Source organism: Hermetia illucens, chromosome 2 (genome assembly GCF_905115235.1).
Source record: "Hermetia illucens chromosome 2, iHerIll2.2.curated.20191125, whole genome shotgun sequence".
In the NCBI taxonomy this organism is placed as follows: domain Eukaryota; kingdom Metazoa; phylum Arthropoda; class Insecta; order Diptera; family Stratiomyidae; genus Hermetia; species Hermetia illucens.
In genome coordinates this window covers 57,198,482-57,216,761 of record NC_051850.1, presented here as the reverse complement: position 1 = coordinate 57,216,761, position 18,280 = coordinate 57,198,482, and the positions used below count along the sequence as shown (strand labels likewise).

The 18,280-nt window shown below is 43.3% G+C and overlaps 1 protein-coding gene across 24 annotated transcripts in view; it reads left to right on the top strand.

Annotated features, from left to right (window-relative positions):
• The first annotated feature begins 11,648 nt into the window (after positions 1-11,648).
• The window catches only part of LOC119649806 (hemicentin-1), a 604,512-nt gene continuing 597,880 nt past the window's right edge, over positions 11,649-18,280 (top strand). For 20 of the 24 annotated variants that reach the window (XR_005249199.1, XR_005249198.1, XR_005249196.1 and 17 more), the window contains exons 1-2: positions 11,649-11,727; positions 12,803-12,956. The gene's annotated coding sequence lies outside the window, so the exon portion shown is untranslated. The other 4 variants (XM_038052118.1, XM_038052120.1, XM_038052119.1 and 1 more) reach the window with 4 other exon arrangements.

Sequence of the window (18,280 nt, the reverse complement as noted above, 5' to 3'; positions counted from 1 at the left end):
TTCAGTAACATTCGCAAAATTCATGCCCGGCGTATTGGCATGGCGGGTGCCTTCGGCGGTGATCCACTCAACATGTTCAGCATGCTGGGCGGGTAACCCCCAAAGTCCACCCCAATACTCTTTCGCTTCCGTCACCGAAAACTGCACTGTCTGGACGCTCTGTTGGGATTCGTTGAGAGAGCTGAAAAAGCTCCGCTAGTTCCTCGCGTATGTTGCATTCTGAACACGTCTGGAATAACTTTCGCCATACCGTCGTAACCGGCTGCATATGACAGAAATTTTCTGTTTTAGTGTGTCCAGAATTCCAACTACGGGTGTCTCACTGGGGATGGCACAGTTCTGGTAAACCCTCTGCACTTTATTTCTCATCCGTCTGCTGGCATTGCTAGTGCTGATCTGAATCAGTCTAGCAATGCCCTGCCTTAGTGAATTCCGCCGACGCTGATGGTGGCCGAGATTGTGTCGCTGCGAGTAATAAAGCGATACTGGTCTGCGACTCGCTGCACAGTCATGTGCGTCGCGGCGCCTAGACGTCGAACCGCCCCACTAGCGGTTTCGACGCCGTGCTGTCCATTACGGGAGCCCGACTCAGTCACCAAGTCAGACGACTCCCGCCGGTTATCCGTACTGGTCCTCAAATTTCTCCTTCTTCTCATTGGATGGATTTGCATTTTATACCTAACTGCCAGGTGTGGGGATAGCTTCCTCAGTGAGTAATCTGCAAGACTGCAAAGTTCCTACGTTTTCCTCACCTACCCCCTGAGACGCTGCGGTGGCGTACAGCGATTCAGAGTGAAGCTATCCATCCCTCCTCATTTTTGCAACCAGGCTTGGGACTATTATTATTATTTACCCCTTAGTGGGTGATAGCGCGTCAACCACACTCACGCGCCCCCGTTGTCGTTTCAAATCGACCCACGATTTATTGAGATGCCTGGACTCTTTCTTTATCGTACTGTTTTGCGCCAAGTGTCTTTAGGGTGACTCGTTAGTCGACCATCTTGAGAGAGAGACTTCCACTGTATGGCATAACCAGCAATGCAATTGTCGCCCCTCCTTATTGTGTGACTTATTCCACTTCCGGTTTCCGCGTACGGGTGCCAGGACTGTGTGCCGACCATGTTCTTTGCTTGTAATAGTATCAGGCCTGCGTACCCTAATGATACTACGCAGACAGGTGTTAACGAAGGTTTGAAGCGTTTGAGTAACAGTTCCCAAGTGTTTCTCTCAAATAGCAAAACTCAGAAAGAAAACCTGGAGAAATAACCATAAACTTGAGCTTAGTGTTGAGATAACTGCATTTCCAGATTTTAGACCAGGCAGCGAAAGCGGATTTAACGCTGTTAACGCGTCGGAGAACATCCAGTTAAGTGCCATACTGGGTAGAAACCATTGTTCCTAAATATATAAATTGGTCGACGGCTAGGACGTACACGTTACTGCAGATAGGGAGAGTGTGATGACCCGTTAAACTGAGAACCCTTGGTTGGTGTTTGTGTTTATCTTCCAACTTTACTTGCCTCTCTTTCCAAATCCAGAGCCATTTGGCCAAGGTCTATGGCCCGGTGAGACAGATATCATCAGCGTAGTAGAGTTGTTTGAGGAAAGAAGTCATCCTCCATTGAATTCCTCCGGACAAGGTGGCATGAACAAGTTCACCGGTAACAAGAAGAAATAGAATCGGTGACGAGATGCAATCCTTGCGGACTCCGCTTTGCACCTTAAATTCTTCTACGATTTTATTTCGGTACAGAATGATGCGTTGTAGCATTATTTTAGCTATTATCTTTTCGAAGACAGGGAGCACGCAGATACCCCTCTAAGTGCTAAACTCAAAGCGAGTCTCCTTCTTTGGGATTTTGACGATCATCCATTTCTTCCACTCTCTGGCAAAGGTCTCGGATTCCCAAGATCTCCGTATGAGTGGAAGTAGCAGATCTGCAGTGCAGGTGCGGGGAGACCGTCAATCCCAGCGGCTTTACTTTGTTTGGATGCACTGACGGCCGACGTAGCCATTGAGTTGACGAAAACTTGGACCGTTTGAGTATTGAATGTGATCATTTTCCATGTGCTATTCGGATGAAAAAGCACTGGGAGAACTTCATTACAACTACCTTCAATTTGACATACCCGAATTTCCAGATTTTGAGCTAAACAGCGAAGGTGGATCATTCTAGATTCAAGTGTTAATACTTTCGAAAGCTTTCTCGAAATCGACGTAAAGCAGATATAGTGGTGATTTAAACTCTTCCCGCTGTTCCATAATGACTCGAAGGGTGTCAATGTGCCCGGTACAGGGGTATGCAGAGTAGAAACTAACCTGCTCTTTCTCGACCAAGCTTTTGAAGTTTTCTTTGGCACGATTTGGACGATTTCACCTGATATCTTCACGACAGCAGGAATATGCAAATACTTTCGCTTACATTGTGAAAGGTTTGAGATTCCCAGGATTTACAAATCAGTGGGAATAGCAAAGCAGAGACTGCAAGAGGTGCATGGAAAATGTCGCGAGAGGCTGTCCGTTTGAGCGCACTAATGGCATAGACAATTTCATTTCTGTTTTGTGGAGTAGTCCATATCATACGATTGTTTGCTATATTATCCACAATAGGTGGAATTTCAACGGATGCTATACGATTCAGAACTGTGGGGAAGTGCTCCTTCCAATTCTCCAGTGACTCATCATCGTAGAATAGATGAATATATTCAAGGTATCGCTGAGGATCATTTAAAGGCTTACGACCACTTGCAAACTCTTTCACGATTTCGTATGAGGCGACCAAATTCTTGCAGTTTCTACTTCGGTGGCTAACGAAATAGTGTAATTACTTTTGCCACGGCGGAAATTGCCCGGCACTGTCGTATGTTTTCACCGAAGCAGAGTTCTAGCGTGTTGCACTCTCCCCCACTCGCAACAATCATCGGTACTCCTTAAATTCATCGATCCCCCTCCACTTTTCCATAATTAGCCAGCTCATGCGATCTCTTTTTGGAATGATGTTGGACGACAACTTTACCTATTCAAGAGGTAAAGGTAGTATTTGCGCTTGTAGTTTCAAATTCTTCTGGCTCCACATCGCCTATCTCCTAATTGTAATCAACACGATAAAAATTGCACAGCAATTGCTTAATGCCACCATGTGTCTTGAGTAGTTTTGTCAGCGTGGTCTGGAGCTCCGAGGAGTGCGGGACGCAGCGCCAATAGTAATTAATGATACCAAGAAACTCTGTCTGTGGGTTTGGGGAAGTCCGACATTGCCTGGATTTTGGACTCTGGTTGTCCTTCAGACTGGCTGATTTGACTTTTTCTCCAGTTGTCTTTGGGCTTGCTTGGCTATATTAGCGAGAGAAGCTCCTCGAGGTGACATTAAAAATCAAGATGTCATTTTGGTAGCTGCTGACGTAGTCCCGCTTCCTGAAGAGGTTGCCTAAATTCCACTGCAGTGTTTGAGCTACGTTCGTCAGACCCATTCAAACAAGCTGAAAGGCTTGGTGGCGGCCGTTTTGCAGACGTCTTTTGGATCGACCGGGATTCGATTAAAGCTCGTTATGAGTCGAAGACCGAGAATACCGAGCCGCTAGTCTTCTAGAACAGATTCTCTATTCTAGGCAACGGATATCGGTCCGAGCGGATGATGGTGTTTAGTTGGCGGAAATCGTCTGCAGCGCGCCATGTGCAGAGGGTTGGCACACCGGCTCAAAGAGGGCCGAATAAAACTACGTTTTGGCATTAGGTCGAACTTTTGCTTCACTGCAGGGAACTATCGAGGCTATGCGGAAACCAGTGGCCCTTTGGTGGCGAGCTGATTTGATAGATATGGTATGATTGACATTTCTCCTGACAGAAAGGTCGGCTGAGCGACCTTGGCGATGATTTGCCTATATTTGGGAGATCTTCGAGCAACTGGTTTCTTATTAGCAGCAGTATTCGTTGTGTCGCGGTGATTCTGTGAGGGGGCGATGGTAGCCGCCTTTATCGTTGAGTATTTGTCCATCTCCGAGAGAGAGGTGATGGCGTGTGGCATCTTTGGTTATCCTATGTGCTTGAAATTGCGATTCTGTTTGGAAAAACCACATGTCCGAGCTGGCACACCAAAGTGGTTTTGCAGTGGCGAAACACATTGACCTCGCAGGCATGGTCATTTTTGTTGCTCATGATCGCGGTCCGAAAGCGGCACTAAACGGACATAAGTGACGTGCACTTGTAACGGTGTAGCGAATGCTTTTCGCATTCCGAATGATCGAGACGGCCGAAGACGTTTCCATCGACGCACTGGTTCTAAACATGTGGGCAGCACAGCATGAGCAAGGACGACTAATCCACAGGACCGCTACTGTGGGACTGAATCGCAGACGAAAATCTCGCGCGGAACCCATTCTTTTTTGCGCCGTTTATAGTTCCACATATGTATTTTAATTATAATTATAGTAAAATCTCGATAATCGGTATGGTTAAGCTTCGATATGCATCCATTTGGGATCATTCAATCAAATGCGACTCTGAATTAGCGAGCCGATTAATAATCTCGGTGGGTGTATCAGGATTCGTCTCGTCGGTTTAATACGTCGTCCAAATATTTTATGGTCCTTTGAACGAGACTGGACTCAGAAACGAAATGTAGAATACCTCTCCACTTCCCGCAGGTTCCCTTGGGATATCTTCCATGGAATCGTTTAACATGAGTTTAAAATCTTCTTTTCTAAACGAAATAATATTTAACTGCACTCTCTTAGAAATTCCCCTTCCTTATACAGTTTTGCCACAAGTTGACACAATGTACCGATCGTCTTCTATTCGATAATCGTCTTCACGCAAAGCTCTCTGCATGGGTTGTGGCCAGATCAGACTCTATACAACCCAGTCTCCTATTTTGAAAAAGAAAAGTCACCAGTATCAGGTCTGGTTGAAAGTGTATGACATTTAACTCAAGCTTGACATTCATCCCTACACGTCCTCCCGACAATAAGGTTCTCGATGATTTGTTGCTCCTTACGAGTGGCTACTTCCTCTCGAATTGATCTGGCTAGAATAGCTAGTCGGAGTACCCTTGACTGCATTAGCACAGATGGCCGGATCTCTTAGCTTCTACATTCGCGATCGGGAGCGATTCCCTCTGGCTGATCTCTGCTGCCTGTCTTTTCTTTGGTTCAGTCGCTGAGCGTTTAGGTGTATCTGATTCTAGGCCTTCCCTCTCTGGGTTCTGTTTTTCTTCCGGTGTTTGGTATGCTGATCTCAGACGTACTTTTTCCGGTCCCTGCCTTTTGATCGTGGGTTCCTATTGGTTGCGTTCTTCGCAGTAGTCTAATGTTGAACTTGGTTCCGCTGCCTGGCTTCCCAATTTTTTTCTTCTTGGGTGTTGTTACGTGTTTATCGGTGATGCCAAGATGTATCTCTTTCTGCTGCACTAGTTTGCGTACGGTATGGTCCGTGGAGACATAGCTACCAGCAGCATAAAATGGGCAGGCTTATTATCTAGGGCGAGCAGGTAACCATGAGACTCTGTTTGAACACAATCAGTTACCCCCAACAACAAATTATATCAGCCCCCGAGACGATATATTCTGTATCAGTGTATTCTGCAGTCCACCAGTTGAGCTTCGCGTTTTCCACTTCATGATGGTCAACAAATACTTCCCCATCATTAGTGAACCAGGGTTGAATAGTTTGATGCAGTACTTCGGGTTAGATCTCACAAGCTCCCGCTCTAAGGAAGCCTTCAAGGCAGGAATTCCTTTCACCAACAGGAAGGGACAGGATGAATATTGTTAATAGTTGAGGATTCTCTTCAACTATTCGGTCCCTCAACCACTGTTGTTTCCCAGAAAAATTGTCCGAACGTGCGCAACAAACCCTCATCTGAATCCCTCTGACAATCTATCCTGTGTCTGCACAAAAATTGCTGATGAATCTCATGCTGTTTTCTATAAGAAAAAAAGCGGTGATCGGCGTTGTTCACCATCCCATTGCAAAACACCCCGTCAAGGGATATCGCCTTCTCAATCAGGTAAGACTGAAAACTTCTATGCCTGCTTAGAAGCCAGGTAAGGAAATAATCAATCTCTCCGTGCTTTTGGTTTAACCACAGATGTAAGTTACCAATGAGCTGCGGCGTCCATTTGCCTCAAGACTCCTTTTCCTAAGATAGTTGCCACTCATTCTGCGTATGTTGCCGTCCTTCATGAATAATCACTTTTCTTAAGTCCATTCTCTTGCACTTACAGATGCTTTTTCGTGGGCAACGAGGATCACTCCCGTGAACACCATTACAGCCGTTTCTGAGATGTTGTGGTAGGCAGACATCATCATCATCATCATCATCAACGGCGCAACAACCGGTATCCGGTCTAGGCCTGCCTTAATAAGGAACTCCAGACATCCCGGTTTTGCGCCGAGGTCCACCAATTCGATATCCCTAAAAGCTGTCTGGCGTCCTGACCTACGCCATCGCTCCATCTTAGGCAGGGTCTGCCTCGTCTTCTTTTTCTACGTAGAAGAGCAGAACGGACGGGAACATACTCATGAGCAGACTTCTCCTGCTAGATGGAGGACCCCCAATGTTTGTTATTTGCCGATTTAAGGTCGAAACTTGCAGCCTTATTCGCTGCTATTTGGGTCGGGATTGTCTTTTTAGTGAAGATGACTATTTGGGCTTTTTTTTCTAGTGCAAAGTTCATCAACCAGCCATCCCGCATCCGCAGTCATCTATTTGCTTAATGTCGATTTAATATATTCAGTCTGCTTTGCGTTCAACACTGCGTTCAGGAACGAGTGCCGTAACCTCATTTGCATGGAAGATCAAGTGCGGCTCTTCTGGCATGTCGAGTATTAGCAGACTATCGTACGAAATATTCCAGAGATGTAGCTCTAAGGTGGATCCTTGCGACGCGGTCCCCCTCCCCGTCAGGTTCTTTAGCGTCTCGTAGAGCAGGAGCAGTCTCTCATATAATCCACCAACATCTGGGAGATATTCATCTTATGATGGCCCGGTTTTTGGCGGAGGTTCAGAGAATGGAGATAGGCCTGTATCAGTGAGGAGGGGATTTTCAAACTTTTGAAGGATGAGCATGCTTTAACCATGATTTCAGCTCGTGGGAAAGTTGGCGTTCAGCAGGGAGTGATTAAGAATCTAATGGCTGCAGATCATTTTATTAGGACAATCTTGAGATTTTGTAAAGTCCGGTCAATGCTTTGTTTTTACTTTGCTTAGTACACATTTCGACCGATTTGAGCTTGAGCTAATTGGTGGTGGTTGGTAAATCTGGTTGGAGAAGTGGGTGCTGGAGCAGGTTAGTTTGATTGATAGATTACCTTCAAAGTTCTGGTCAAGCATGTGGAGTCAGGACTGGTGGGTCTTGAGAAAGCGGTTGGTGAGGATGTTTTCTTTTTCAAGAGAGATATGTTGGAGTATGTGCGGCTGGTAGCTTTGCCTAGTTGCAGAGAAACTCTTCGGGGTTCCCTGTATATATTTGGGTTGAGTTCTATATACAATAGGCGGTTATGGAGGTGGCTACTATATCTCTTTGTATTGGATATCTTGAACGATGCCATCCGGGGGATAGATAAGTTTTCGGTAGTTGAGAGTGCGGATTGGAACACGCTCATCACATGCTTCCTGAATTACTCCGGTGTATTGATAAATCGTGCTATCAATTACATCATTGGAAATCCGGTGATCGAAGGCATCGGGTATCTATGGAAAGTTGCATTTAGGGTAGCTTGGATTCAAGGGATTAGTTAATGCACCGCCAGTTTGCATTACTGAAGTCAGGTGCAGTTAAAAGCGCTGGGAGCATGACTCTATCAGGGAGTTGGATGTAAAGTATAATGTTAATCAGGAAGCACTCAAGGCAAGAGTAGCAGTTTTTTTACATTGTAGGTACAAATGGTGTATCTGACGACTATTGTTGCTCATGTAAAAATCCAGCAAAGTGTCCAAAGAATAGGGACCACGATTTGCTAGTTGGGCGGGGCTGGTTCACGAAGAAGGATCTGATGGTAGAGAAGTCTATCGGGTTAATAGAGAAGATGTGGTTTCGATAGAGGTGATATTTATGTCGAGAGATTTAAGGTAGGAAGGAAAAGTTGGGTTGTGGGGAATTTGTCGGGGGTTAATATTGCGGTGCGGGTCGTGCTGGGGCTTGGTTTGGATGGTGTCTGTCAGCTCAGAACAGATTTAAATTGAAAGATGAGGATATATGCCTGCTATGTTACATAAGAGCATTATTCGTGGGCGGTGCCCGCCGAGGAGCAAGCGTACCGCCAAAAGAGTTCATAGTCAATTCGATGATCCTACCATCCATGATAAGATGCCAGGAGGTTCATCATCGTGTTGAAGATCGTTATAAACTGTCAAAATTGCTCAGCGTACTTACGGAGATCTGAGATAATGTGGATGGTGTGTGCTTGATCAGTCGATATTTTAAGGTTGCCGCTGCGAGGTGCGTCCGCGAGTAAAGAAGGGTGTTGATATCATGCGATGTTTGGGGGGCCGTTTATGGATGTTCCTTCTCGTCATATCTTTGACAGAGTTAGGGCACTTACGATATTTGGCGGTAAGGCTGCTTGCCCCACAGTTTACGCACTTGAGATGTTCGCCAGGCACCTCGTGGCACTTACCTGGCCCGTGCGTGCCATCACATTTGACGCAGTGATATTCAAAGTGGCAGTTCGGGGCCGCATGCCTACCCCGCTTATAATTTTTGCACTGCAGAATTGAAAATGCGGTTTATCGATTTTATTGGTGTGAGATTGCCGATCTTGAAAGATAACAAGCCCAAGGCTTCTTCAAACGGCCCTCTTGCTTAGCCTTCGTTTTGACGAAGAGCATAATGTCCGGATAGTTGAGTGGTTAGAGCACAAGACTGTCGCACGGAAGGTCGCGGTTCAAATCTTGCTGGTGGCAGTGGGATTTGTATCGTGATTTGATTGCATACCAGGTGACTCAGCTGTGAATGAGCACCTGAGTCAAATCAGGGTAATAATCTCGGGCGAGCGCAATGTTGACCACATTGCCTCCTACAGTCTATTGTAGTGTACCGTTACGGTCTTGAATGAAGTGCTCTAGCACACTTCATAGCCCTGATCTAATATGGATTGGTGCACCAACGATCATTATTATTATAATAGAAAGCAAGCTGAAGATGAGTATGACAACAGTGATTCTGACGGGAGGATTATGTGGAGAACTAACTACTAGCTTCTCGCCATTTTGGAGATTCGCTCCTTATTATAGTCTGCACCAGGCATGCTACATTCAAGCTCCCTGTCGTTAAAGGCACTTCGGGTCAGAATTTGCTCCCCTTGCATATGACATTCCCTTCCAGAGCGTCAAATCCGCTATCGTCTCATTCTTGAAATAATGCAAACTTACTTTTCCTATTTGCAAGTGTTAATTTATTGGTCTTGCAAATATCGATATTTCGGAAACCAGCTGTTCCCTTCATTAGTGGTAACAAGTTTTCGTTCTTGTTAGACGCTGAAATACGTTATCTTTAAACACTAAACTCCAAATGGCCTTCCCTTCGATCTTGGGTCCGAATTTCAAGTTGGGCGCTGTTCAGATGGCTTACCAAAGCCAAGACACCAACTTGCTGGGTCCTTACTTCGATATTCTTCGCTGATTAGCATTAGATCAGCCTACGCGGTTGCATTTCGGTGTAAGTTCATTTGTAAGTTGTATGTCCGTAGTATGTGGAACGCTCTTACCAGGTGGGTGCCGATCCCTGCAGAGTACACAGCACTCCTTTCCATTGCAAGCCTACTTTCCTGTTCAATTCTCGGCAGATTGTCGAGTTCTGCTCATAATATAAGCACTTATAACACTTGGTGGTGGCTACCGGCATTGGTATCCTACATACTGGCCAACTACATTCTGATTACCCCGCTGTTAAGAAATTTTCTCGAGTATTATTTCGTAGCCTTCACTACAATGGGTTTTTGGGACTCTAGTTTTGGCAGAGCTGATACCTACTCGATCATTAGTTACCTCTGGGCATTTCCGCATTTCACTTCGGCCTTTGGGCAAGATAGTTATGGACCAGTGCGTTATCTCCTAGTAGCCACTTGACCTCCTCACTAAACCTAATTTGAGCCTTCGTTTTCTATATTGCCTCTTTAACTTAGACTTTTTCTGCAAGACAGTTATAGACTAGTGCCTTTTCCAGTAGCCCCTTGACCGCCTACAAAACGTACCTTTGCTGGTTGCTCTTGGATTTATTTCGATCTTTTGTTTTTCATATGGATGACACTCCTACTCCATTGGACATAATAGATCTCGTTTTTGCTTCACTTTGCAACGGACAATTTCCGGTCTTTAGTGGAAAGTATGATTGCTTTTTCTTTTTGCCCGTTTTTGTTGCTTGGTTGAGTGCCCTTCAGGATTGGTTTCATTTTCATCAGTCCGTCAACCATACTTTGCGGATGCTGGAGGAAGGGACTGCCGTACATTTCTTGTTAAGCTTATAAGAACAGTCGACTGCACTTCCTCTCGGCAAATATACGAGGTCCAATTTAAACGACCCCTTCTGGGCTTCATCGGCAGTTGCATCACTTTTGGAGACTTCTCCTATATTTGGCCATGTGGCCCATTGAGTCTCGTCCGGTGTTTCAGCCTTTGATACCTCCTTCGTTGGGTGTTGTGGCGCGCAACGCCTTTTTCTGTTGCGTTCAGATACAGTCAACTCTTCCTCCCTCCCTATTATCTCCTCGGTTTTTACGCTTTTGTATTCATACCTTGGCTTGCAGTACGATTAGCTTCAGACTTTCTTTCATCCTGAATACTGCCCTCGCGCCAGGATATCATCAGATGAAGGGGAGGGCGAGTAAATTTAATTAATGTGATGAAGCTAATAGTGTGTAATACAAATCCCGTGAGGAACTCTACACCATGTATTCCCTGCGATGGCTAAATAATTTTACTGCCCTCGTCCTTTTTAACTGAGATGATCCACACTTTCGCGAGCTAAACTTAATTAAATGCAATTTAAAGCAATTTATTGAAATGTAATAATATCCTGGAGGGAGTTACAGTCACAATTAATGCTCGCACCTACATATGCATTGTCTTGGAGCCTCATATTTACCGAATGAAGGGGATGGAAGCAGAACTAAAACAATTATCTATCGCAATGCAAGCAACTGCCTGTGCATTCCATATTTTCATACAGCAGCATCTATTGTTCAGTAGGTTCTTTGCTTTTGACCTATATTTCAACTATCCATGCTTGCAGGGTGTTCATGACGAAAACCTAGAAATTTTTCATTCCAGCCAATTTTCTCCATTTCCATTCTAGTAAAATTGAATTCCAGCCACACACATTTTCCTCAATGAAATCAAACTTGGCATGTTGGATCCATAGGGCAACGGCCCATTGCGCATGCCCGTCCCTTAAGGAGGCACTGAGAGCTCTAATTTTCCAACAAGATTTTCCTCTTCTCTCGTGAAAACTCGTGGCTATGGAATTTGCTCGCAATCCGAGAAAAACTTCATGCCGGCTCGATGAATCTTGTGGTGTTTTGCGTTGAGCGTGCAGCCAAGTATACTGGCATGCAGACAGCATCCCGATAGCGTAACATGCTGTGAAAATCGTATTGGGAAAATTCAAAAGGAAATTCTCACGACGACGGCCTGAATGCTAGATTTTCCGACCGGATTGTGAGCTCTAGTCAGTTTTGAACGAACGACCAGACGCTAAGGTCAGTTCAGTCGCGCGGGTCTCATTCTTAAGGTGTGTATTGTCTTAAAGACGCAAGGACCTGAGGGATTTTCATTGAGTTCCCTGTTGTTTGTGGTCGAGGACAACGGACTTTTCTTGAAATTAACTGGCAAAGCAGGGCTCCGTTCCACGTTTTCGGGATCTTTGACCGTTTGCTGGCTGATCTGCAGCATCCCTCCTGCATCACTTGTGAACTGTTACATTTAGGTCCTTAGGAAAATCGCCTTAGTGGTTTGAGTGCATCATCGGCTTCTCTGCAAAAAAAGATTGAACCACGTAATAAGATATTTTATTGCGGGAAATATCAATTCTGGTCAAATATTTATTTTCCGGTACTTTCCGTTCGTCGGTCGGGTGGTGATAATTTCGGGAAATTCTGTTGTTTTTTTCTACTCAGGCCAACAAGAGAGAGATACATTTGATATTGTGTCATCATCGGAACAGGCAGGCCGAGCGCCGGAAAAGCGATTAAAAGAAAATATTGAGATTTCAAAGTACTCCTGCGACTCGTCAGATCGTGTGTTGTACGTGGTTTTCCCGACAGTTTTCCGGAGGCGCTAGAGGCGAAAGCAAACGGCAAACACAATTTCTAAAACTGCCTGTTCTCGTCATCGGCATCATCATCATCGTCGCGGTTGTGTGTCTTTAATTTAGTTATTTTGGTGATCTTTTCCGCGGTCCTGAGCACAATTTTCGGATTTTCAGTGTGTGGTGCAAATCGAGATAAATATTGTTTCAGTTACAAATCTAAAGATATTTTATTCGGAAATTTCTTTGCTTCTGTTTATTGGACGTTTTCCCCGATCGTTTCATTTTCTGATATTCTGTCCATCACAGAATATTCTATATTTAATTTTTTTCTATTTTACGGACCGTCATTTGGGTTATTTGGTGGTTTTATGTGGCGCTGGTGTTTTCGTCGCTGACGTAGTCGCCGATTTTTGCATCATTTTCGGGGACTGGAGACCGTTCAAATTTTTTTTTTGTAATTTTGAATTTTGATTATGAAATTTTGTTTGAAATTCGGCTTCGGTTCAGATTAATTAATTTTTATTTATTTTCTCTGGTTTGAAAAAAATATGATTAGGTGAAGAACTTTCCGAAGAGATTTGTGAAGAAAGTGTGGCGTGAATTTTGAATAATTTTACGTTGTATACACATTGGCGTGGGTTGTTGGTGCAAAGTGTTTCCAAGGATAATTAAATTCAACTGAATTTGGATACAAAGGAATAATCATCAAGGTAGGAATGACTTCCAGTTGTTATCGAAAGATATTTGTGTGATTAGGAGGCTCCGTTCTTGGAACCTGTGCCGTGTTCGGTGTTGCTGAGTCTGTGAGCTGGAACATCTCATTTCCATTTGAAAAACAGATCCAAGCAGAAATATACTTCAACATGCCTGAATTGTCATCGTATGTAATTTGCGACTTCGCAATCGTCATTCGTTAGAACAACCTCCGAAGCTAAGAAGTGGCTGCCGTACTGCATTTCTATGTACAACCCCAAGCAGCTTGCAAATCAATGCATAAATTTTGTCCTTGATATCTACGTCATTATACTGTCTCCAGCATAACATATTCCCATGGGTTATATTTATATTTCGATCCTTAAGATTTCAAAATTGTTTTTTAAATATGTGCTCAACATGATTCCCTCAAACATCAATAGACGTTCCTCTTTGAAGAAGGCACCTTGGAGGATAATACTGCCTGGCGCAGAGGGTTGCTGGGGTGAATCCATTTAACTCCCTGCTTTGTCGTGTGCCATTCATCAATGGGAAGGAGATTATCCGTTATTATAACTTTACGCTGAAGCTTACATTCATGCGGTTTGTAAACATTTTAGTTCTAAGATACAACTTAGTCAGTCCTGGGGATACACAGCGCTGATAAACCCATATGAGAAAATAATCGATTCCTGGATCAGTCTGGACTAAACTAAATAGAATAATGGGAAAAATATTCTGTTGGTTGGAAGGGGCAAACAGCAAACATTAGGGTCTCTGTGATATGTCGTTGAGTGACATAAAGATGGGAAGCGAAAAAAGATGTATTCATTTTTGGATTATTGCCGGATAAAAACACGTCAACCAACAAGTGATCTATGAGGCTTAATATTCGAGTGGTTACTATGTCAATGAATAAGGCGTAGGCGGATAATACAACGTATGGAAAAATAATAAAATATTCGCTTTTTATCACTGACAAAAATCATGGTTAGTCGATTATGGCTTCTGATGTCGATGATTTTTCGGCATTTCATCATTTCCTTCCATTTTCTTGATTGCTGCTAAAGATGTTTCAGAGGTTTTCGGCTATGAATAGAATCTAAATATAACTCAACTGTAATCAAACGAAAGCTTTTCACAATAGATACCAATAATATTCGTTCGATACCGGCCATTCATTTAATTATGATTATTTCCAGGTCGGTTTTCGATATTGAATAATGTCAGGCAGGCTTTCATCAATTCAATCGTAATTCCTTAAATTGTGACTTAGGCTTGTGAAATGGTAATTATTGGTGTTTATTTTTCATTATACTGACTAGGCCTATGCTTACCATGTTTGACAAGAGAATATCGAACATAATTGTGGCTTCACTTCTTTCAAAAATTCTTATCACAACTTTTGGTTTTCACCCAAACCTATGATAACATTTACAGGAACCACCAAGTTCTGGGTTCAAATAAAACTTCGACTCAAATGTATTTAAATATGGTGTAGTATTCAATGCCTTCACAGCCCACAGAAGGTTCCCACAAATAGTTCAATCTGCTCTGTCGTTTCCTAGAAATTTGAGCAACTGTAGTCATCCTGCTCCTTTTCAAAGGCCTAACTTTTCGACTGATTAATGTTTTCAAAATTTTCTTCTTTTAATTATTTGCAAGAATTTTTTCTCTGCTTTCCTTCATTAAAATATTTAATTACCTACAATTTTTAAGAAATAACATTGTCGTCGTGCTATTGCTGTTATCGGGATAACATTATGTACAGTTTCATACACTTGAATGTTCGAAATTATTTTTCCATAGTCGGGCAAAGGTTTTTAACTAACCAGTTGACAAGTAGACGTAAAACATTGTGAACTAGTGGCGAAAGTTTGTAGAAGTAGGGAATTTATGGGTATCTATACAATTCCACTGCTTTTTAGGAGAGTCTTCACGGGTTTTCTGGTTGTTTACAGTTTTCAATTTCAAATTGGCAAAGTTGGGTTTCATAGCACGACCTTCACATGCAATCCGTTCAGGATTTTTATTCCCTTAACTTTTAAGGTTAGCCTCTTACTTTCTTTCTTCTTTTCCTTTGGTCATGCCACATTATATTATTTCGTCTTACTGGTAAACGTCAGATCCATCTGCGGGCTAGCCTCAAATCCAACTCTTTGATGATGGAGTGTGAGAGAAATCTGATAACTCATGTGGGACCTGAAGAGATCGCGGCATATGATTCTGCTTTCCATCACATATGAGACTATGCTTATGTAAAAAACTATAATGGTTGGTCTAGGCAATCTGTAACATACCAAATACTTTTCCTTTCAGGCACCAAGGCTGACATGTTGAAGGTCTGGCCCAAAATTTCTTGGTAGAAAGGTCATGCGTTCGGTCTAATAAAATTGATGGTGCAGGCTCAATAAAGGGGGCTACGATTTTCAACGATGAAAGATCGATCAATCCAGGAATCTGTATTCTGATGTCAAAATTGTTAGCAGCAACCATGTTGTTAAAATAATTTTATAATACCAAATTAATGGCAATTGTAGGAACATCACATTTATTCTTTATATATCTGGCCTATGATTCATTATGTCCTCTACCGGCGTGAGACCTGACTGATCTGATAAAGTAAGCTCATTCAACTGGTCTTCAGCTCTTAATAAGTGTCAATCCTCAACATATTTTTTGGAGAAGTAACAAATGAAATCCTAGACGAGAGCTATTTGATTTCATCACTTTGGTTTGTCTCGTTTAATTGACTTAGCAATCGGTACTTCCAAGATGTTAGAGTTGATCAGAGACAGGCAGGCGTCTCACTATCATACCGAATAAACTGTAGTATGAAGATAGAATCCAAGGAAAAAAGATTGGCAAAGCTCACTGAACCTCTTGGCAATAAAGCGTAATTCTTTAGGCGACTAAGGACTTCTTTGGTGATAGAAGCACAATTGGGATCGCGCACTTTTCAAATACATTAAAACGGTCTGCTCTGGTGGAATTGAAAGCTGGAAAACTCGGCAAAACAGTTTGATGACTTCTGACTTGTTTTTGAAGAAGCAATATAAATGAAGACTGGTTAGACTTCAGGAATTCCCAGCGTTAATCAAAATACTCGCGTGAGGTTCGAAGCGAGATTCCCCTATAACATATTATGCGCTTCGGTTCGTATCCTCTTATGAACACCTCGGACTGTTCCATTCCTAATAGGTTCGCCCTGTTTAGTTCCCTAAGCCGTCCCTCCTTGTTTTTCAACATCGTAGAAATGAACCCATTTCCGATTCCATAGAGGAGTTCTAATTCGCATCCTCTTTGTCTCCTAACACAATATGGCCTGGAACCCAGAATATAAAGACCTTATTGTGCGAGCGGAGCGCGTTTCATGCCAGTTTCAAGTTCACCTGGTTGGAACAGTGACTTTCGGCCACCTATAGTTCCTTTCAAGGTTGAAGGAGGCACATCTATCTATTACGGATATTTTCATCTGGAATATACTACGTTTTCCTTGGAGCAATGACCCCACCGCCCACTTCTTGTGAGGGATTCATCAGTCTACCAGGCAATCAATTGCTGGTTTATTCCGTAAGTCACTACTACATTCTCCCAGTTTGCCCTGTTACTATAATGTGTTTCAAACTTCAAATCGAAATGAAATCTTGGTGTCATTCTATCTTATAAAAAATATTATCCTCCCTTCAATTTAGGCAGGCGGCTGCCTCACTGAAAATAATAATCGTTGGATCTATTGGATCATACCCTCGAAGCAGTGAAGTGTTAGAGCACTGTATTCAAGACCGTAACTGTACACCACAGCACGCTGTAGGAGGTAATGTGGTCAGCATTGCGCTCGCCCGAGATTTATTACCTTAATTTAAATCAGGGATTCACTCACAGCTGGGTCGAGTGGTATTCGACATTCAGTCACGATAACAAATCCCTCCGTTACCAGTGGGATTTGATCCGCAACCTTCCGCTACAACAGTCCTGCGCCCTAGCCACTTGAACCTCAGTGATATTCCCGGACATTTTATAGATCGCCCTCCTGTGAGCTCTACTACGTACTCTACATTAGTAATGATACCCCAACCTGTTGGCAATCTTGAGTAGTGGTCATAATAGTAGAATTTGTACCTGTCGGCAGTTCTATTTGCGTAGTCTCATCTTACCCATACAGAATGTCAGCGTGTTTTCTACTTCCTGCTACTTCTTTTATTTCTATGGCATCCTTAAATGTAACCGTCACAGGGTATTACGCATTAGAATTTTATTTCTTAAATAGTTGTCATCGTTTTTAGTACGACCAACGTTAGATAAATTGATCTGAAAGGTTTAGGATGAAAGGTCCTTCGTACCTATCCGTGGAATAAAGACCACCTTTGCTGCCTCCATGCCATTGGTACATATCTCAAGGCGATGCTGTCTTTTACCATTCTTTTGAGATGATTTGCAGGCCTGCCAAGAATAGCGCTGGGAAAATGTTATCTACTCCGGTGATTTTAGAGGTTCAAAGGTTCGCAAGACCGATCACATTTTAGCGTCCGAGCATACCTTTTTCGCTAGTTTCCAATGCCCTTCTTTCCCCTTCTGTCCATTGTTGGCGTGTCACCCAGAATGTTATCAAATTCCGCGGTTGGGTAGAACCTCGGGTAATCAGTTCTGGGAAGCAATGTATCCTGTCCTTCTAATTCTGGGCAAATGTCCCGTCTTCCTTCTTCAGACAAGTAGACGATATCGCCCTATTTTTGGCTATAATTTTGTATAGCCTGGATGCTCCTGTGGTTAGCTCAACCCTTCCACTGAATTCTTCTGACAACCATCTACTGGTCGCTTACTTTGCTTGAGTTTTGCACCCAGCGCTTCTTGCGGGTTTGGTGATTTACGACCTCTTAAGTTCAACAGAGACCGTTTATATGATCCTGCTGTCACTCGACGAATTGGACGGCCTATACCCTGAGTAATCTGCCTGAGAGTATCGATGAGTAGTGTGCTGACTACAGAATCATAGAAGTGGATCGATGAACGGAAGGAATTGAAGGCCCTATTGATCGCGGTGAGTATGCTGTGGTAAAAGGGAATACGTTATTTCGCTGGGGAGAGAAGCAGAAGCTACCAAAGAGAGAAATTATTTCAGAAGTGTATACTGTGGTGATGCGAACGTTTGACTCCTCATTCACTGCTGAACTAGACCTCCTGTAGTTCCTGTAGGGTTGCTACTTCCATTCGTACGAATCCGAGACTTTTCCCAGATAATGGAAGAAGGCTACAATTCCTTTGATTCTGGGAAAAGGCGCCTGTCTAGAGTGCGACAATTGCAGTATTTGTGTGTTCCCTGCCGCCGGAAGGATTATAA